This window comes from Macaca thibetana, chromosome 17, assembly GCF_024542745.1.
Source record: "Macaca thibetana thibetana isolate TM-01 chromosome 17, ASM2454274v1, whole genome shotgun sequence".
NCBI classification, from domain to species: domain Eukaryota; kingdom Metazoa; phylum Chordata; class Mammalia; order Primates; family Cercopithecidae; genus Macaca; species Macaca thibetana.
In genome coordinates this window covers 80,399,456-80,420,874 of record NC_065594.1, presented here as the reverse complement: position 1 = coordinate 80,420,874, position 21,419 = coordinate 80,399,456, and the positions used below count along the sequence as shown (strand labels likewise).

The following is a 21,419-nucleotide window of genomic DNA, read 5'->3' as shown; positions in this document are numbered from 1 at the left end:
ACAGTTGGCTAAGCCCCAGTTGCAGCATTCAGTGGTCATATTACAAGAAGTTCCACCTCTCCAACTCTCAACTTCTTCATATTAAAAAAAAAAAAAAAAAAAAAAAAGGCCAGTGCAGTAGCTCATGCCTGTAATCCCAGCACTTTGTGAGGCCAAAGTGGGTAGATCACCTGAGGTCAGAAGTTCCAGACCAGCCTGACCAATATGGTAAAAATACAAAAATTAGCTGGGCCTGGTGGCATGCACCTGTAGTTCCAGTTACTCAAGAGGTTGAGACAGGAGAATTGCTTGAACCCAGGAGGCGGAGGTTGCGGTGGGCCGAGATCGCGCCATTGCACTCCAGCCTGGGTGACAGAGGAAGACTCTGTCTCAAAAAAAAAAAAAAAAAAAATTAAAAAAAAAAAGCAGGTAATGTTTAATTTGCAAGGTTGTTGTGAAAGTTCAAGTTAATATAATAAAGTGTCTACAGCTGTCCTGTACAGTAAGGTAGCCACTCACCACATATGGCTAGTGACCACTACAAACATGGCCAGTCCACATCAAGATGTGCTATAAATGTAAAATACATGCTGGATTTTGAAGACCTGGCATGAAAGATTAATGTGAGATCTCAGTAATATTTATACTGATTACATGTTGATATATTTAGATATATTGGGTTAAATAAAACATAAAATTATTTTCCCCTTTTTTTAACATTTTAACGTGGCTACCAAATTTAAAATTATATCTATGGCTTGCTTTGGAGCTCATTTGATATTTCCAATGGTTAGCACTGATCTGGAGTATAGTAGGAGCTGGGTATACGGTACCTACCTCGCAATCTAATTTGTGTTTTTAAAAAGAATATTTATTGCACCTAATTATTGCAATCTAATGTTTTCATTCTTGGACTCCTACAAGGTCTATATTTCTCATCTTGTCCCTAAACCTTTCCCAAGTGGACCAGTCTGATGCCCTTTGGAAAACTGGATTCTGCAGGCCTATCGTGATCATGTGATTAGCAAATAGCCATAGCTGATGAGGGAGACTCTTCCTTGCAGACTAATTATAGCTAATACATGTTGAAAAAATGGGAATTAGGAAATCATCCTTTTTTTTTCTCGTCCCCAGTGAACCAATTGATTCAAGCAGAGATCAGCAATAAATAAAATCATTAGATGAAAGGTTGATGGGAAACCGCGCTGGAAGGACCAGGCTGTCACCAGCTGAACCCACTGACCAATTTCTTCTTTTTTCTTTTGAGACGGACCTTGCTCTGTCTCCCAGGCTGGAGTGCAATGACGCAATCTCTGCTCACTGCAACCTCTGCCTCCTGGGTTCAAGCGATTCTCCTGCCTCAGCCTCCTAAATAGCTGGGATTACAGGCACGCACCACCATCCCCAGCTAATTTTTGTATTTTTAGTAGAGACAGGGTTTCACCATGTTGGCCAGGCTGATCTCGAACTCCTGACCTCAAGTGATCTGACCACCTCGGCCTCCCAAAGTGCTGGGATTACAGGCAGGAGCCACTGTGCCTGGCCCCACTGACCAATTTCACAATCATTAAGAGTGGGACACCCAGATACGTGTTTCCCACTGTGGTGCTGCATAAAGTACATTGTGCCTCCCAGGAAGTATCCTTGCCAAAAAAAAAAACAAAAAAGGCAGTTCCACCTGAATCTAACCAAAATTTGCCTTTTTTGATTCCTAATGTTAAGAAAAACAAAACAAAACAAAAACTGCAAAATGACATTTCTGAGACCATAAATATTAAATTTGTCATGATAATGCTATTATTACATAGAATATGTGTATTTTTTAAGATAGAAATACATACTAAATCTGTAAAGGTAAAATGATAGATCTGGGATTTGCAATAACTAAAAGAAAAAGGAAGGGAAAGGAGGGAAGAAAAAAGGAAGAACGGATGGATCTCTGCTTATTTTTCCTGACACCATTCTTGCAAATGGTCCCTTTCATATTGTCCTGGGGCAAGTCATATTTTTGTCTTTTGGGTAAATCTTTTAAATATCTTTGTTTAATGGCAAACTTCCTGATTTTATTACTTTAGGTGCCTGCCCGTCTTTTCCCTCCCTTGAATCACAATCGAAATTGCATTTTTGAGAGCTGAGTGCCTACCTATCCTCTTGAGATATTTACTTAGCTTCTGGAAACATGCCTTCCTGAAGCTTTTGATTCAAGTCTAATTGCACCCGCACAGCCATTTCTGCTTTGGCTTTCAGAAATTGGCTGTACAGCCACTTTCTCCCACAGTTGCTGTTATTTTCACTTTACCAACACACTTCCAGTTGTGGATTAGAAATAGTTTGTGCAGTGGCTCACACCTGTAATCCCAGCACTTTGGGAGGCTGAGGCAAGTGGATCACCTGAGGTCAGGAGTTTGAGATCAGCCTGGCCAACATAGTGAAACCCCGTCTCTACTAAAAATACAAAAAATTAGCCGGGCGCAGTGGCAAGCGCCTGTAGTCCCAGCTACTCAGGAGGCTGTGAGGCAGGAGAATGGCGTGAACCCGGGAGAACTTACAGTGAGTCAAGATCGCACCACTGCACTCCAGCCTGGGGGACAGAGCGAGACTCTGTCTCAAAAAAAAAAAAAAAAAAAAAAAAAAGTAGCCAGTCATGGTGGCTCAAGCCTGTAATCCCAGCTACTTGGGAGGCTGAGGCAGAAGAATCACTTGAACCCGGGAGGCAGAGGTTGCAGTGAGCTGAGACTGTGCCACTCCATTCTAGCCTGGACCACAGAGTGAGACTCCGTCTAAAAAAAAAAAAGAAAAAAAAAAGAGTTTATTCCAGTTGTTATTACTCCAAAACTTAGTGGCCTAAAATGACAGTTTAATTTCCTTACTGTGATGGTTTTGTTTTGTTTTGTTTTTTCAGATAGAGTCTCACTTTTTGGCTCAGGCTAGAATGCAGTGGCACAATCTCGGCTCACTGCAACTTCTGCCTCCCAGGTTCAAGTGATTCTCCTGCCTCAGTCTCCCAAGTAGCTGGAATAACAGAAGCATGCCACCATGCCTGGCTAATTTTTGTATTTTTAGTACAGGTGGGGTTTTGCCACGTTGGCCAGGCTGGTCTTGAACTCCTGACCTCAGGTGATTCACCCACCTCGGCCTCCCAAAGTGCTGGGAGTACAGGTATGAGCCACCTCACCTGGCCTGTGATGGTTCATTTTATATGTCAACTTGAGTAGGTAGGTCATGGGGTGCCCAGATATTTGGTCAACCATTGTTATCCTGATTAATACACTCATGTGTCTGCAAGTTGGGCTGGATTCATCCCCAATAGCTCCTCTCTTGCTCCATGCCATGTGAGCTGGGGTGGCACAAAAACTGGGGTCTGGAATCATCTGTGGTCTTGGTCATTCATGTCTGGCAGTTTGTGCTACTGGCTGTCAGCTCATCTGGGGCTAAGACCCGGAATGCCAACACGTGGCCTCTCCATGTGGCTGCTTAGGCTTCCTCACAGCATGGTGGCTGAGTTCCAAGAGAGTCAAACAGAAGCTATGTCACCTTTTCTGACCTAGCTTTGGCAGTCACAAAGTATCTCCTGCCATCATCACAGGTCCATTCAGATTCCAGGGGAGGGAACACAGACCTCACTTCTCCATGGGAGGCATGTTCACATCACATTGTAAAAAGAGCACATGGAATGGGAAATTTTGTGATGGCATCTCAGAAACCCAATTTCCCCCATAGACCTACATAGCATCTACCTTCCTCTTCTAGATTATTCTGGGGGAATTAAAACACCAGCATGGCAAGCCAGAGTCTTAACAGAGGAACTGCCAAAGACGACACCCAGCAGGTGTTGACATCACTGGACCATCCCTCTAGGCACTTTATGTTGCATTGGTGCCAATTTGGGGATTTGTATTCTTTTTTTTTTTTTTTTTTTTTTTTGAGACAGAGTCTCGCTCTGTTGCCCATTCTGGAGTGCTGTGGCGCAATCTCGGCTCACTGCAAGCTCTGCCTCCCGGATTCACACCATTCTCCTGCCTCAGCCTCCCAAGTAGCTGGGACCACAGGCGCCCGCCACCGCGCCCGGCTACTTTTTTTGTATTTTTAGTAGAGACCGGGTTTCACCGCGTTAACCAGGATGGTCTCGATCTCCTGACCTCGTGATCCACCCGCCTTGGCCTCCCAAAGTGCTAGGATTCCAGGCGTGAGCCACTGCGCCCGGCTGGGGATTTGTATTTTGAGATACATCACTCATTTCCCCCACTCAACCATGCAGGCAGTACTGACCTCCTGCAATAACATCACAGATCTCCATTTCTCTCTTCATCCTCTTCCTGTTGGCTTCCACCTTTAGTGTCACACATTTCCACGCAAGTGCCTATCTTTTGGATTAGTGAGCCTCCCTCCCTAAGCAGTCTCTTTAAAACAGGGTATAGCTTTTCAAAGCCAAAGTCCATCCTGACTCATATCCTACCACATTCTGGGTTGATGACACCAGAGGCAGAGATTAGAGTGATGCTTCTACAAGCCAAGGAATACCAGGGGCCACCCAAAACTGTAAGAGACAAGGAAGAATTCTCCCTTAGAGGCTTCTAGGGTAGCGCGGCCCCTGCCAATACCTTGATCTCAGATGTCCAGCCTCCAGAACTGCAAGAGAATGCATTTCTGTCATTTGAAACCACCCAGTCTGTGAGGCCTTGTCATGACAGCCCTAGGGAACTAATAGAGCAAGTCACTGAATTTTCAGCACCTTGGCTTCCTTGTCTGTGAAATGGGGAATATAACTACCTTTTTCATAGAATTATTGAGAGGTTTACATGAGAAAAGACATAGAAAGTCCTGGACCAGAGCTTGGTATATCAAAATATTTGATAAATAACGGAAGGAGGGAAAAACCCTTCACTTTTCTTGTTTCTATCCTATAATTAAATGACCCAGAAATAATTTCAGATTTATACATTGATTTTTTTTTTTTGGTGGGGTGGGGTAGACAAGATCTCGTTCTGTCACTCAGGCTGGAGTGCGGTAGTGCGATCTCAGCCCACTGCAGCCTCAACCTCCTGGGCTCAAGCATTCTTCTTGTCTCAGCCTCCTGAGTAGCTGGGACCACAGGCATGTGCCCCCATGCTGGGCTAATTTTTTTTTTTTTTAGTAGAGACAAGTTCTCCCTATGTTGTCCAGGCTGGTCTTGAACTCCTGCTTCAGCCTCCCAAAGTACTGGGATTATAGGCCTGAATCACCACACCTGGGCAATCACTTATTTTCTGACTAGTTCAAGTACTTTTAATCAGTCACATTGTTTATCAAAACTGCCTGAGTGTCCTACATTTCTAATCATTTATTTTTAAATATGTAGCACTTCCCAAAGACCAATAAAGTTTTCTTCTTCCCACTTGTGATAAGTGTTTGAGAAAATGTTCTCTCTCTTGATTTAAATTATACTTTTATCCACCTTTTTAAAACAATTATGTCTCAGCAGTTAAATTTTGATAGCATTAATTATGATGGCTAGACTTGAGATTTGTCTTGAAGAATATCAAAACTGCTCATTTCTATAATTTTCTGACAAAGCATACAGATGATAACTTTCACAGTACTGGCCTAGGAAACTGCAGACCTTGCAAACAAGGTGACAGGGTAGAAAAAGCATAGGAACAGGTGTGTGAGAGCTGTGCTAGGGTTAACTTCACTGGCATGTATCTTTTATTTTTAAGTTCCAGCAAACCAATTAGATACAAACAACTCCAATCCTTCCGTTAGTTACCTGGAACCTGGGATGAATCTGTTAAGTGCTCCATGCCTCAGTTGCTTCTGATTAAAATAATGGTAGTGACACAGGATTTTCTTCTCAGTCATTCTGCAAGATGCAACATCCCACCCAGGCCTCACTCAATCACACTACCTGCTGCAGGAGGCAGCCTGCCCACTCAGCCTGCCAGGGCCCAGTCAGGCTTACGCACTGGTTCCCCAGTTCTTGTCTTACACCCAAGAAGAATGAGGATGCACTGACAATCAAAGCGTGAGCAAGGCAGTGTTATTGAATGATGAAACAACTTTCATGGAGTGGGGACACCGGGGTGGTCCCCCTACCCAAAGGTGGGAAAGTTCCCCTAATATGGCTGAGTCTGGGGCTTTTTATGGGCTCAGTATGGAGAAGGGGCAGGCTGTAGGTAGTATTGGAAAAGGCAACATTTGGTTGGTTAAAAGACATAATTCAGAAAGAATCAATTGGGACAGGGTGGGCAAACAGGAACAGAAGTTCTCACTCTGGGTTGCAGACTTCATCTGGGACCAGCAATCCAGTCTTTCAGTTTTCAGGCTGTTTTTGGCTTGAAGGTGGGGTTTCACTGGGGACCTGCCCTATCTGCCTAGGCATTTGGCTGCCTCCTGTCACTATCGGTAGTTGTCCTTGCTTTGGTTAATTTCTCCTCTATGAAATAAGAATGGACTAACCCAGGAGCCTTCAAAAATATTTAGATGCTTAACCCTTTTTTTTAAAAAACAACTCTTATAGAGAAGTCCACTGGAAGAAGTTAGAAAGGTGAGTTGCTTTGCATGCTTATGCAAATCCTCATCAAAATCTGTTGTAAAATGTCGTAATGTTTGAAATGCCAACACCTGCATGGAAATAAATATTTTGAAGGTTTCTAGTCCTGATATGGCCTGATAAGTTAAAAAAGTATCTCAGACTGAAAAAGTAAACTTCTGCCCCCTGCCATCCATCAGGCTGAGATAGTACAGATAAAGACGGCAGCTGAGGGAGCAGGAAGCATGTCCTCCAAGGACACACTGATGTCATATCAGGTCAAACAACCCCCGTCTTTGGGTGCTTGCTGCTTTCTTACTGAGAGGCCTCCTTCTGGAAAAGCATTGGCTCTCAGAAGCTTTGCTGTTTGAAATCATCAGGAGTGAAGCATCTGAACTTGTCTGGGGGATACAAGTCTCCTTGAAACAAACAAGCAGCCTCTATTTCCAACCTGGGTGCAGAGCTTCCCTTAAAGGGTTTCTGGGTGTGCCGGTCTGCATCTATATTAACTCTGTAGTCTCCAAGGACATAGACCCCCAGACCTGATGCTGACCTGTACTCACAGCCCTGTCTGCCTTGAACCTGTCAAAATACTCTTTCCTTTAAATTTCACCTACACGCCACCCCTCTCCTAAGTCTTCAAACTTTACCTTTGCTGAGGCATCCCAGGATTCCTCTGGCCTCAGTCTTCTCTCCTTGCAACGAGCCAATAAATCTGACTTCATCCGACTACAGTTTTGCACCTGGTGGTCTTTGACTGGGCTCAGACAGGCCACGTGCCTATCAAAGCAGAAGAAATTCTCCCTGGTCTTTACTATTTCATGCAAGAATAAGGATCAAATGGATCATGTGTGTGAAAGAGCTTCATTGAAAGAACTACATACATAGGATTATTTACTGGAACTAATAATTTTAACAAAGAGGTTCAAACATAAATGATGAGTCCTGATAATATACATTTCAAGGTATATTACCCAGCTTCCCCATTTAAACCTCATGTTAAGAGCATGGGTTTTTGGCTCAGCTGCGTGTGAGTTCAAGCCGTTGCACTCTCATTTACTGGCAGTGTACCTTTGAGTGAGTTATTTTACCTCTCAGAGCCATTTCACAGATAGAATGGGGATAATAATATCTGGTTCATACTATTCTTCAAAGGATGACACAAGAAGCATCATGAAGTGCCTGGCATATGAGGCCCACTCAATATGCATTCATTCCCTACATTGACCACTCAAAGGGAACCAAGCTACATTTCATTGTGTAATGTTTACATTTCTAGACACCAGATTAGCATTATTTCCTTTTAAAAGTTACTGTTTGGATAGCAGGGCCCAATGACTTGATTGGCAGCAAGGTGATAGGGTTAGAGATGGCTGTGGCCTGCCTACAGCTCTTTCAATGTCATTAGCTTTGAGCATGGTGGATAGTATACTTGGCTGGTCAGATTACTTCTGAGAATTCTTAGTTATTCTCCTATTCATGATGAGGGATTTATTCAACAAAGCTGAGGAAATAATCTCATAGTGCTTTGTTCCGGTCTTTGCTTGTTCCTGAAATTACAGAAGATGGCAAGAATAGCATAAACCATCTCAACTTCAATTTCTTGGAAAATTTCATATACTTTTTAAAAAAGATACTGCGTATCTTTTGTGGAGAAAAGGTCAATGTCTTATTCACAAAAACCTGACAGCAACCCGCATCATCTTTAAAACATTAATTCTAGAAATACTGGGATTGAATTTAATGTGAGTGAACTTAGCTTCGTGAGGTTGGTTTTCTCTGCTCGTTAATTTGTCATGGGTTTAAATTGTTCGGCAGTGAGACCTGTTGTAACAAGTAAAATAATCACACAGGAAGAATAATCCTGCTGTTTTCAAATTTAACAACTTTTTAGAGCCACGTTTAGAAGTGGAAGTAAGGAATCCAATGGTTTGCAAAATATACACTATTTGCTGTCTTTTGCACACACATTTTCTGAATTAGCCTAATAATCCTATGTTGAAACTTGAAAGTCTTCTTATTAAGTTCATACTGATTTGCAAAGGGAAATGATCAGAAAGTAAACCTCATGGCATGAGGTCCTTGAAACATACACACAAAGCATTAAGGTCTGTGCTCGTGAAACTGGGTTCAGTAGGGAGACAGTTACAGAAAGGAGAGGAAGGTGTTGAAACAGACGCAAGAGGCCGGGCGCGGTGGCTCAAGCCTGTAATCCCAGCACTTTGGGAGGCCGAGGCGGGCGGATCACAAGGTCAGGAGATCGAGACCACAGTGAAACCCCGTCTCTACTAAAAATACAAAAAATTAGCAGGGCGCGGTGGCGGGCGCCTGTAGTCCTAGCTACTCAGGAGGCTGAGGCAGGAGAATGGCGTGAACCCAGGAGGCGGAGCTTGCAGTGAGCCGAGATCGCGCCACTGCACTCCAGCCTGGGCAACAGCGTGAGACTCCGTCTCAAAAAAAAAAAAAAAAAGAAACAGACGCAAGAGCAAGAAACACAGTTTGCAGGGTGGGCAAACTTTCTGTAAAAGGGAAGAAGTTAAGTATTTTAGGCTTTACAGGCCATATGGTCTCAGCGGCAGTTACTCAGTGCTGCCGCTGTCCTGTGAAAGCAGTCACAGACAGTGTCAACAAACCAAATTTTATATACAGACCCTGAAACTTAAATCTCATGAACTATTATGATTCTTTTGTTTCCAAAATGTAAAGTGTTTAAAATGTAATTTAAAATTAAAATTAAGTATTTAAAAATGTAAAACTCATTATTTGAAGGCCGCAGACAACCAGGTTGGATTTAGTCTGCAGGCTATTTAGGCCCAAAGATGATTATTGAATGGTTTACTGGAATAATTTGGTAATACTTCAGCAGATTTTACGGTGTTATTCAGTTGGACTTCAAGCTTCTTATATAGCACCTCCTTTTGGTTGTTTATTTCACATTATAACTAGAGTTTCAAGAGACGCAGGGAATATCTTCCCCTCTATTGAGTGGTACTTGCAATGCTGGAGACATGCAGGAGAGGTAACACCCAGAGGAGGTTGACCTCATTTACATAATATTAAGTGGCAATGTATTTAAATAGGAATGTAAATTAGACATTACACCCAGGTCTAGAAAACAGAGATCAGCAATTACCTGCTCTGATTTAGGCAGTACAAATGCCAAACTGGTTAATTCTGGTTAAAGACAATTTGCTGGTTTAAATCCTTGGAGTTGATAAAGAAAACGTTTGCTGAGCTTTGAACAGGTGCTGATATGATTTGGGTCTATGACCCCACCCAAATCTCATGCCGAATTGTAATCCCTGGTGTTGGAGGAGGGGCCTGGTGGGAGGTGATTGAATCATGGGGACGGATTTCCCCCTGGCTGTTCTCGTGATAGTGAGTGAGTTCTCACAGGATCTGGCTGTTTAAAACTGTGTGGCACCTCCTCCTTTACTCTCTCTCCGTCTGTGGCCATTTAAGAATTTAAGATGTGACTCTTTCCTTTTCACCTTCTGCCATGTCATAAGTTTCCTGAGGCTTCCCCAGTCATGCTTCCTGTACAGCCTGTGGAACTGTGAGTCAATTAAACCTCTTTTCTTTATAAATTACCAAGTCTCAGGTAGTTCTTTATAGCAATGCAAGAACAGACTAACACAGGTGCATAGTGATTTGCTGACTGCATGACCCGAAGCCTAGAGGATGTGGGAGTTTGTAAAAAGGCAGAGTAAAGGGGCCAGAATGAACAGAGCTGAACCCTTTGCAGTGAATCACTCAATAGTACCATTTGGACGCAACCAAACAGATTTGGTGAGTCAACCCACTTCCTAAAAGCCACCAGAGCAGTTGGCTTGCCAAGGGATCCTGAGTGACCACCCCTAAATGTGACAAGCCCGGGACCTGCCTAGACTGACCAGTCTGTTTCCTTGAAACACTTCGTGAGTTTTATCTCTATGAGACCCTTGCTTTGCTGTGGAGCTGTCTTCACAGTGACAGCACCCTGAGTGTGTCCATACACAAGAAAATCCTTACTTAGCACCCTCTGTCCACCTGCAGAATCTCAGACCCTACTCCTGGCTAGCTGAACCAGAATCTACACTTTTCAACAAGATCCTGGGTTGATTCACATGCACATTAAAGTTTGAGAAGCACTGAGGTACATCCTCAAAAGACGATGGTTCTCAAACTTGAACTGGCATCACTCATTAAAATGTACATCTCTGGGCCTCACCCCCAGAGTCAGGACACCTCCGGTGTGGCTGGAGATTGTGCATTTCTAAATACCCAGATGCTGCCAATGCTGCTGGACTGGGACCACATTTCAAAAACTGCTCTTCAAACTGTGAGTTGTTTTCCAAGAAGTTAATCTGAAGGCTTCATCCCACAGAGCCTATTCTATGTTAAATCGGGCTTTCCCAGCCTTACCTGGTGATAGATGCAACTTAACATTTGTCTTGACCAGGTGCTGTGGCTCATATGTGTAATCCCATCGCTTTGGGATTGCCTGAGCTCAGGAGTTCAAGACCAGCCTGGGTGACGTGGTGAAATCCTGTCTCTACCAAAAATACAAGAAATTAGCCGGGCGTGGTGGTGCATGCCTGTGGTCCCAGCTACTCAGGAGGCTAAGGCAGGAGGATCACTCGAGCCTGGGAAGCAGAGGTTGCAATGAGCCAGCACATGCTACTGTACTCCAACCTAGGTGACAGAGTGAGCACCCATCTCAAAACAAACAAAAAATTCATCCTGTCATCTTTAATTTTCCTTTTTCAGAAGAATTAATCTATTTGCCTTACTTTCCTTTGCTGACATGATTTTCCTCCCTCAAAAAAGAAATGAAAGTGGAATCATTCTTTCGCTTCAAAAAGTTATTACTGCTCCCTTTAAAAATATTAATATGAGCTAGACAAGTTTTTTTAAAATACATTTCAATTTAATCATGAAGTGTCCAAGACAAGAAAAAACTCTGTGAAAACCAACTACTTATGTACCTGATGGTTTAGATTTCTTTTGGAATTGTACATCTGTTCAAAATGCGATCACATCTCATTGTTGGAAATGTTTGGATAAAAACCAATTTATATAAAGGTTTCAATCAGTCCACGTCCATGAGAAAGTAGAAAGGGCAGGAAATGATTAAGGGGGATTATTGCTAATCTGATAAACACAGATTTGTGGCTTTCGGAGAGACAGAAGTGTCACTCTCTCCATATCTGTACCATTCCTACCACCTGGCCCCCAAATGGCATTGCTTCAACCCAATGTCTCTAGGGAAAATTTTCTCTTCTGATTTTGGTTCTCAGTCCTGTAATTTCTGGGGCTTAAATTAATCCTGGAGCTAGGGAAGAGGTGATGTCATTCTTCCATTGTCTCCTTCAACCACAGTTTCATTTTAAAAGAGTATTGGTAAATAAGTGGGCAGTGTGACTAGATGACGGTCTGGACTCGGTATCAGGGCTGTGTGCATGCTCAGCTGGGGGCCCTTGGTAATGTGTGATGTGATAGATACACACATGGTTTGCATCCCCAGGTGTGTCTGAGCTTTGGGTTCATTTGTGTGTGAGTGTGCGTCCATCAGAGGTGCTGTGTCCTCAAGCTTGTGGAGTCGTGAGTCTGTGTTTTGTGGGGTGTGGCCCAGGTGTCTGGGTCCACCATGCAATCGGGGCTTGAGCCTGAGTGCTCAGGTGTGTTAGGGTGGATGTGACTTCTGTGGGGTGTCCCCAGGTGTGTGAAGCTGGTTGCGCTGTGTCTGCGGCGGGGCGTCTCCGGCGGGCATCGGCGTGGGTGGGTCTGGCACTTAGGCGGTCAGTTGTGCGTGCGGCCAGGTGTGTGCGAGGGCCCAGCAGGGGCGGGCGGGCCTCGCGTCCCGCCTGCAGGGGGCGCCGCCGGGGGCGGCCTGGGAGCAGAGGCGCGGGCCCGGCCCTGCATTTCCGCCCCGGTCCGGCCCTCCCCGACGCCCCGGCTGCCGGCAGGTGAGGCGCTGAGCGCGGTAGGGGGTCGGGGAAGCGTCCGCTCCGCCCCCCGCGCGAGGTGTCCTGAGCCCCGCGGGAACTCGGGGCGCCGCTCCCTGCGCGGCGTCTGGGCCGAGGCCGCAGCACCCGGCGTCCCCGGGGGTGAGGGAGGAAGCCTGGGGCGCCGCCGGCGAGGCCAGCCGGAGGGAGAGGACGGTGGACCCCGAAATGCGTCCTCCATTGCCTCGCGCGGGGGCCATGGGCGCGATTGCCAGAACGGGCGGAGGGCGGCCAAAGCCAGGAACCGCCTCACGCACGGACGCTGCTTCCTTGTAAAGGAAACGTGGCCGCCCACACGCTGGCTTTCAGAGGACCTCGGCTGAACCAGGCTAACGCTTCTCAGAAATTGTTCTTAAAGATTTCCCGTTTGTAAGGAGACTGGAAGCAGCAAAAGAAATCTAAAAACGTCTCCTGGCACTTGTGAATTTCTGATCTAAGGTTTCTTTGGAGCCGTTAGTGAAAATTCTGAAATTTTGAAGAAATTTATTAACTTGATTATTAATTATGGTTATCATTGCTATTTTACTCCGTGGGCCAAGGAGAACGCCATAGGCTCAAAAGCCGACTTAAGTGTTTTTGGAACACAGCTTCTTAACTCCACGCTTAGTTGATTCATATTGAAGTGATAAGAAAATGTACTAGATTTCTGGCCTTTTTTGTTGTTGTTTGGGATGGAGTCTTGCCCTGTCGCCCAGGCAGGAGTGCAGTGGCGCGCTCTCGGCTCACTGCAGCCTCTGCCTCCCGGGTTCAAGCGATTCTCCTGCCTCAGCCTCCCAAGTAGCTGGGATTACAGGCGCCTGCAACCACGCCCAGCTATTTTTGTGTTTTTAGTAGAGACGGGGTTTCACCATGTTGGCCAGGCTGGTCTCCAACTCCTGTCCTCGTGATCCGCCCGCCTTGGCCTCCCAAAGTGTTGGGATTACAGGCGTGAGCCACCGCACCCGGAATTTGTGGCCTTTTTTAAAAGCATGTGATTTATTTTGCTAAATGTCCCAGGAAAAATGATTAATGAAAAACTACAGGTGACCTATATAAAGTGTAGGTCTTCACACACGTACGTGTCCTTATGTACATTTACCTGTAAATGAAGACGACTTTTCCCTGGCCTCATTCAGTTTATCGAAATGCTCAGATGCGGAGCACCTGCAGTTTGCCCGTATTTTCCCAAAATGCCTTGTTTGCCTGCAACTATTCCCAGGAGAAGCCAGACTTTCCTCCGTAAGCAAACCACTGTGCTCTCGCAGAGATTTGTACTGTAAAAGCTGAGTTTGCAAAGTTAAATTAATTTCGAATTGGTGGATTTTTGTATGGAAATACTTTGGGCTAGTTGACTTTACTAACCAGGACCTACCTACTACTAGTCAGGAGAGGGTGGTGGTTTGTGGTTCTCTGGATAGTGGGTAGCCGTAAGTAGAACTGAAGAGGGATTTTAAAATGATCTATTCATTTTTCTCTTTACTAGTAAGATTTCCAATCTGTGTCCATTCTTGAAGTCATTGGGAGGCTTTGTACCCACCTGTAGCCAGGGCCCTTACCAGGGATTAGGGCACCGGCAGACTGGTGTGGAGGTGTAGTGCAGGCGTGCTTGAAGAGGGACAGGACCCAAGGAAGGGTGACAATAAGAAGACAAAAACACGAAATATTCGCAGCCCTCTTTAGAACATCCTCCATCTAGGCAAAATCTATTAGGAATTTTAAGAGGCTTCAATTAAACATTAGTGCTCAGTGTCCTGCTGAAGAGGAATTCATTCTTCAGTCGAAGCTCTATTGTCAGTAAAACTGCTCAGGATAAGGTAGCCGTGTTTAGGCTGTGAGGAGCTGCCCCTGGACTGCGGAGTTGCTCCGTAAAAGGCGTCTTGATACCCCCTCAAATGGATTTACAGAAAAAACTCAGCTGTTGGAAGTCTCTGGGATTGTATGGCATCATGAGGTAACAGACCTGGTAAATAGCTAGAACGTAGAGAAGAATGAAACCAGAGGCAGTGTGCTGTTGGAGCTGAGAGGTGAGTGCTCACTGGAGGGCCAGAAGAAGGTCACAGTTGGACAGACCTTAAGCAGAGAGTGGATTTTTATAGGCAGAAGAGTGGAAAGGGTGGCCGACACCATGAGCAAAAATAAGAAGCTGAAAATGAGTGTGTTCCGAGAAAGGCAAACAGCTGGCGTGCTGAGCCTGGACTGCGCGTGAAGAGGGGTGGGGTGGGGGTGGGGGTGCCTGGAAAGCAAGGCTCTCTGGTGATAACCTCTACTTTTCAATCAAGGTTCTGATTTTTTTTTTTTTTTTTTTGCTTGTTTATTGGGAAAATTTTAAGCAAACATGAAAGCACAGCAAAGTAGTAGAATGAATTTCCACATATCCATCAAATGGACTTCACAAGTCTCGTTTGGCCATATCCACTTCATCTTTTTTTTTCTTTTTTTGGTTGTGGCTGAAGCAGTTTAAAGCAATTTATTCCAGACAACATAACATTTCACCCCTAAATTGTTCAGCATGCTTGTCCAGAGAAAGGGCATTTGCTTGTGTAACCATAATACAATTATCACCTCCTGATGAAATTGACAATAATTCCTTAATATTTTCTAAAACCTAGCCCATGATCAAATTTACCTGATCACCTCAAAAATTAACTTATTTTTACTGTTGGTTTGTTTGAATCCAAATCCAGACAAGAATTTGTTGACTATCTGTTATCTTTTTATTTTTTGAGACAGGATCCAGCTCTGTTGAGATCATGGCTCACTGTAACCTCAAACTCCTGGATTCAAGCCATCCTCCCACCTCAGCCTCCTGAGTAGTTGGGATTACAGGCATGTGCCACAACACCCAGCTAATTTTTTTTTTTTTTTTCGTAGAGATAGGTATTGCCCAGGCTGGTTGGTTGTTCCCCTCACCCCCAGTGGAGTCTCATTGACTCTTGTCACCCAGGCTGGAGTGCAGTGGCACAATCTTGGCTCACTGCAACCTCTGCCTTCTGGGTTCAAGCGATTGTCCTGCATCAGCCTCCCAAGTAGCTGGGATTACAGGTGTATGCCACCACGCCCAGCTACTTTTTTTGTATTTTTAGTAGAGACGGGGTTTCACCATGTTGGCCAGGCTGGTCTCGAACTCCTGAACTCAAGTGATCCACCTGCCTCGGCCTCCCAAAGTGCTGCGATTACAGATGTAAGCTACCATGCCCAGCTGTTGTCTCTTTCAGTCTAGGGCAGGGGTGGCAAATTTCTCTGTGAAGGGCCAGATACCAGCTCTTTCAGGCTTTGCAGGCCCTATGGTCTCTGCGGTAACTGCTGAGCTCTGCTATTGTCATGCAGAAGTAGCCAGGGATGATAGTAAATGGATAAGCGTGGCTGTGTTCCAATAATACTTAATTTCCAAAACCTTTGTGTTTTAAAATCCACCCACAGGCTGGACTGACCCGCAGGCTGTGGTTTGTCATCCCAGGTCTAGAGCAGCCTTGGCGGGTTTCTTTAATGCCAATGACTGTTGATGTTGCTTGGTTGATTGCCTGTAGAGTGCCTCACGTTCTGGATCTGTTGGGCTGCTTTTGGTGGAGTATGGTTTGGCTTACTTCTCTATCCCCTATATTTCCTGTAAACTAGAAGTTAGAGTTAGAGGCTTAATTAGGTTCATGCTCGCCATTTTTGGCAAGTCTACTTCAGAAGTGGTTTGACTTTTTTAAAATCTAAATTTATCTGACTTTAAAGACTTGGAAACCCTCATCAAAGAAGCTCAACATTACCAAAATAGGAGCTCAGCATTACTAAAATCGGCTTTGCCTGATGGCTGAGAATACATTTTTTCTCTTTTTCTTTTTACTTTTCTTACTTGTGGGAGAGTATATAGAGCTGTTATTTCTCAGAGTTCTTTCTTGATTAATTTTTGTGGGTACCTAGTAGTAGGTGTATATGAGATACAATGTGTAATAACGCTCATTACAGGGTATATGAGATACAATGTGTAATAATCACATAAATAATCAGGGTAAATGTGGTATCCATCACTTCAAGCATTTATCTTTTGTGTTACAATCTAATGATACTCTTTTAGTTATTTTTAAATGTACAATTACATTATTACTGACTATAGTCACCCTATTGTGCTATCAAATACTAGATCTTATTCCTGCTTTCTATGTTTCTGTACCCATTAACCATCTCTACTTTCCCCCAACCCCCCACTACCCTTCCTAGCCTCTAGTAACCATCATTCTGATCTCTATCTCAGTGAATTCAATTGTTTTAATTTTTGGCTCCCACAAATGAGTAAGAACATGCAAAGTTTGTCTTTATGTGCCTACCTGGGTTATTTCACTTCACATAATGACCTCCAGCTTCACCATATTGTTGCAAATGACAGGATCTCCTTTTTAATGGCTGAATAGTACTCCATTACATATGTGTGCCACATTTTGTCAAGGAGGTCTTGAGAACTTTGAACCCTTTCTCTAGGTCACTGGAAGGTGCCTGTATTCAAGGCATTCTTTGGCCCCTCAAGCATGTGAACTACATTTTTGCACTCAACAAAAATATATTCCTTCCTTGGGCATATGCCCAGGGTCTCAGATTGCCTTCTAATGGGAGTTAGGTCAGTTATGTTTGTTTTTAAGCCCCTTATTGCTTAAATGTTTAATTTTCTTCAGTTGACTTCCTCTTCTCTTACCTCCCAACAGGACCGAAAACTGGATATTTGGTCCCCGTGGACTTTCTGGTCACCCTATGAGGTAGATTTACTTTGTCTTGAGTCATGTGGAAGGACTCTGAAGTCACAAGTTTTTAAGACTCTCAGGCTTACTGTGGATCTGGATTCTAAGGCAACACTTCCTTGAAGAAACAAGCTTACAGGTGAGAACTCTTACTCTCTGTTCTAGAGTGTTCATTGCTCAAGTTCTAGAGCACCACAAGAAGTATGCTGACAAATAGTGTCAGTTGGAAGCCCTTGTCTCTTTGTCATTTAAGAATAGTGGTGGGGGGCCAGGTATGGTGGCTCATACTGTAATTCCAGCAGTTTAGGAGGCTGAGGCGGGAGGATTGTTTGATCCCAGGAGACTGAGGCTGCAGTGAGCTGTGATTACACTGATTATGCCACTGTGCTCCAGCCTGGGCAACAGAGTGAGACCCTGTCTCAAAAAATTAAAGGAGGAGGGAAGGGAAGAATAGTAGAGAAACTGTATGTTCATTTCTGCATCTATTTTTCTTTGGGGTGTGTGGTCTTTTGACTTATAAGAATTATATATTGAGAATACGAATCTTTTGTCATATATACTATAACTATTTCCACCCTATTTTTTTTATACTTTGTGTAATACAATCTCTAGGCTTTGCAAAAAATTTTAATTTTATGTAGTTAAAATATTGATCTCCCCTTTACAGTGTCTTTGTTTTGTGTTTTGCTTAGAAAGACCTGCCCATTTTAAGGTTTCTTTTTAAAATTCATGTTGACACAGATAAATGAAAATGTAATGAGAGCTGGGAACATGTGATTCTGAAAAAGACTATTGAAGGGGGAGTATTTCCAGACAATATAATACCAAACTAATGTTGGCATTAAGACTGGTCCTATGTTGCTAAGTGTTGAAGTTGGGCAATGAGTATTTGAGAGCTCCTTCTATCATTACCCTAGTTTTGTACATATTTTACTTTCCATAACAGAGTTTTTTTTAATTTTATTTTTATTTCTATTTTTTTACCAAGAATAGCAGGGGGAAATTGTATCTTTGTCCCATTCATTCATATTCAGCAGCTATTTATTAAGCTGTTCTGAACACTGGAGGGTATCATGTTAATAAATGAAAAAGGTATTGAAATTTCTGTTATGTGGGAGACAAATATTAGCATCATGGTTAAGGGCACCAACTTCTGTGTCAGACCGCCTGGCTTCTCGTCCTCCCATTGCCACTTACTAGCTGGGTGATTTTGGACTTTTTAATTAAAAAGATGTGTATAATAACAGCTGTCTGGAGGCTCTAGGGAGAATCTGTTTTCTTGCTTTTTGCAGCTGCTAGAGGCCACCTGCATTCCTTGGCTTATTGGCCCTTTCCTCATATTCCAAGCTAACAACATTGCCCTTTTCTGACCCTGCTTTTGTCATCACATCTGTCTGATCTGATCCAGGACAGGTTTTCCAGTTTTAAGGATTCCTCATTTGATTAGATTGGGCCCACTTGGATAATCCAGATTAATCTCTGCATTTCAAGGTCCTTACATCTGTGAAGTCCCTTTTGGCATAGGAGGTAACATATTCATAGGTTCCAGGGATTAGGATGTGAACACCTTTGGGTGGCCATTATTCTGCCAACCACAGATTTGAGGAGACAAAAGAAAGTGAATGTGACTGAGTCCTTGGCAGGGAGGAGATGGGACTGGAGAGGGAGCCAGGCAGAGAGGATTCAGTAGGTCATCATATGTTTTGAAGTTCCTCCCAACAGTAAGAGGAAGTTATGGTCAGATTTATTCCCTCAAATCTGGAATCAGCTGTTTCTCCAAGGAGCCCTAGTTAGCTGTTTTAAAGTGAAAAATGATACTTAAAGACCATAATCTGGACCTAACAGGGTGCTCATTACTGTTGGATTGGCAGTTGTTTTTAAGCCATTTCAACAGACAGGGAAAACCATTGTTCAAGATAAAATATTTCATGAGTGCCTACTGGTAACATCCAAGTCTGTTTCTGGACTGCAGCATTTTTGCTTAATGTCATAGAACTTATATCCATACCCCTTTCTTCCACTCCAGAAATCTCAGTTCACAGCAACCCAGTGTAATTGATGATTTGCTTTAGCCCTCACCCCACGGAGTCAGTGCCACAGGGGTGTGGGGATTGGGAGGAAGACCACGGAGGTAAAGTGTCATTTTTGTTACATCGTATCAAGCCTACATACCGTCTACAAGACTTCTCTCTTTTGCTGTTGACCTTGCTTACCTGACTGAAATAGTGATTGGCAGGTTTCTCCACTGTAAAGTCACACTTTCCCCCTCCCTTCATACTGTGCTCTGAAAGGAAGTCATAGTGAGCAGCCTGCACTTCTGGAGGGAAGATTATTTAGACTTCATCTCCTTAAGGGGAAAGTGTCTACATATGTTATTTGGAATTCTTCCGTGTAGGAGGTTTATCTGTTTTCTTGCATTTATTTACTCAGTCATTTATATCATTATGGACTCACAGACACTTATTTTATACTTTAGGTTCTAATCCAGTACTCCTTATTTTGTTCTCCAGTTGTTCCTGCTTTGGTCATTGGTAGCTTGTTCTGTCGTCTCTTGTGTCCCTTTGACTTGCCCCATCATTCTGGGCTGGTGGGTTTGTTTATTTTTGAGCACTTCCTTGCTTTCCGATATTGCTAGATGCCCTAGATTCTTCTTGTGTATTTCCTGCTCCAGTCTTAGGTTCAGCCATTTCTCTAGGGAACCCTGGTCCCCTCTGTTGGAGATGTTGTTGGAAACCACAAGCTGGATGCTGGTGTGCTTATTTAGACTGTGGTGGCATTGCTTTTAGGTCCTCTCAGCTGATGGAGCAAGGAAATGTCTGTGTGTACTGACCTGTGTGTATACACGTATCAGTAAATACTTCTGTATGGAACCAGCTGTTTCTGTGAGTCCACACTGGTGTCTCCAGCCCTAATCCTTTACCCCATGGATCACTCTCGCCTTTTCCCTGCTGTCTCTCACCTCCCACTCCAACAGTGAGAAACCTGGCTCCCATCGCCTGTGGCTCATTTGCCTACTTTTCAGTACATACGTGTGTATGACAGCATTGGAATTGCCATCTCGCCCTATGGGAACCACTGAACCAATGAGAGCCTGGTTTTTATTAATATATACAGTTCCTTTTGCCTTTAGTCTTCTAACTGTGGACTGGGCCAACAGGTGAAACAGTTTCTTTGGGCAGGCTGAATGAGATCCTGCTACCTTGAGAACATCTTACCAGTCAGATCTACAGGGTGCAGATTCCATGGCTTCCCCCTGGCAGTTCTTCCATCACTTGGCTATTTTACTCCGCCTGAGCCAAGGCAGGCTTTGCTATCCTGACTTGACACAGCAGAGTTCCTTAGTAACTGTGTTCATTTGCTAGGGCTTCCATAGCAAATTACCACAGACTGGGAAGCTTAAGACAACAAAAATGTATTCTCGGCTCACAGAATCCAAAACCAGAATTCCAGGTGCTGTCAAGGCTGCCCTCCCTCCAAAGGCTGTATGGAAAGTCCCTCCCTACATTTTTCAGCTTCTGGTGATTCCAGGTGTTCCCCGGCAAGTGGCCGCACAGCTCCCGGTTCTGCTCTGTCTTCACATGGCCCCTCCTCGGTGTCTGTCTTCTCTCCTGTCCCTCATAAGGATATCTGCCATGGGATTCGGGGCCCATGTAGGCTGCCCAGGATGATCTCATCTCAGCTTCCCTAATTAATCGCATGTGCAAAGTCCCTTTGCCGTGTGAGGTGCCGTAGTCAAAGGTTCCAGGGATTAGGGCATGGAGATGTTTGCGGGAGACCTTTGTTCTGTCAGTCTCACTTTGTGATGCTGCAGCCATCGCAGGATCAGAGCAGATCCCAAGGCGTTTTTGGCAGAGTAAGACCAGGTGCCAATCCCCGAGGTGTGTTTCTGCTGCTCTTATACACCGAGGCAGTGCCATCAGGTCGAGACCCAGCAGGCCCCTCCTTCCTCAGCGCTGAAGGGAGGGGGCTTTGGGCTGACAGGAGACATAGGTTCCGTGCGTGAATTCCATCAGCAGAACGGTGCTCAGAACCTTCTTTGATTCACTCTGTAGGGGCAGAAAGGGGGTGATCGCTCTCTACCCCATCATAAGGGTCATGGCTGACACCCCTATGCCAAACATTAACAATAGAAAAGCAAAACACATGTTCAGTCATAGTTTTACATGACACAGGAGCTTTCAGAATGAAGACCAGAGACCCAGGGTGAACTCTCCAGATTTTGCTTAGATTTGAAGAAGCACAGACCGT

The 21,419-nt window shown here is 44.3% G+C and overlaps 1 protein-coding gene across 8 annotated transcripts in view; it reads left to right on the top strand.

Moving 5' to 3' along the window:
- Window positions 1–12,360: 12,360 nt before the first annotated feature.
- The window catches only part of GGACT (gamma-glutamylamine cyclotransferase), a 57,904-nt gene continuing 48,845 nt past the window's right edge, over window positions 12,361–21,419 (top strand). For 2 of the 8 annotated variants that reach the window (XR_007720668.1, XR_007720667.1), the window contains exons 1-2: window positions 12,542–14,477; window positions 17,139–17,310. The gene's annotated coding sequence lies outside the window, so the exon portion shown is untranslated. Of the gene's footprint in view, window positions 12,436–12,541; window positions 14,478–17,138; window positions 17,311–21,419 lie in introns of those variants that run through there. The other 6 variants (XR_007720664.1, XR_007720666.1, XR_007720663.1 and 3 more) reach the window with 6 other exon arrangements.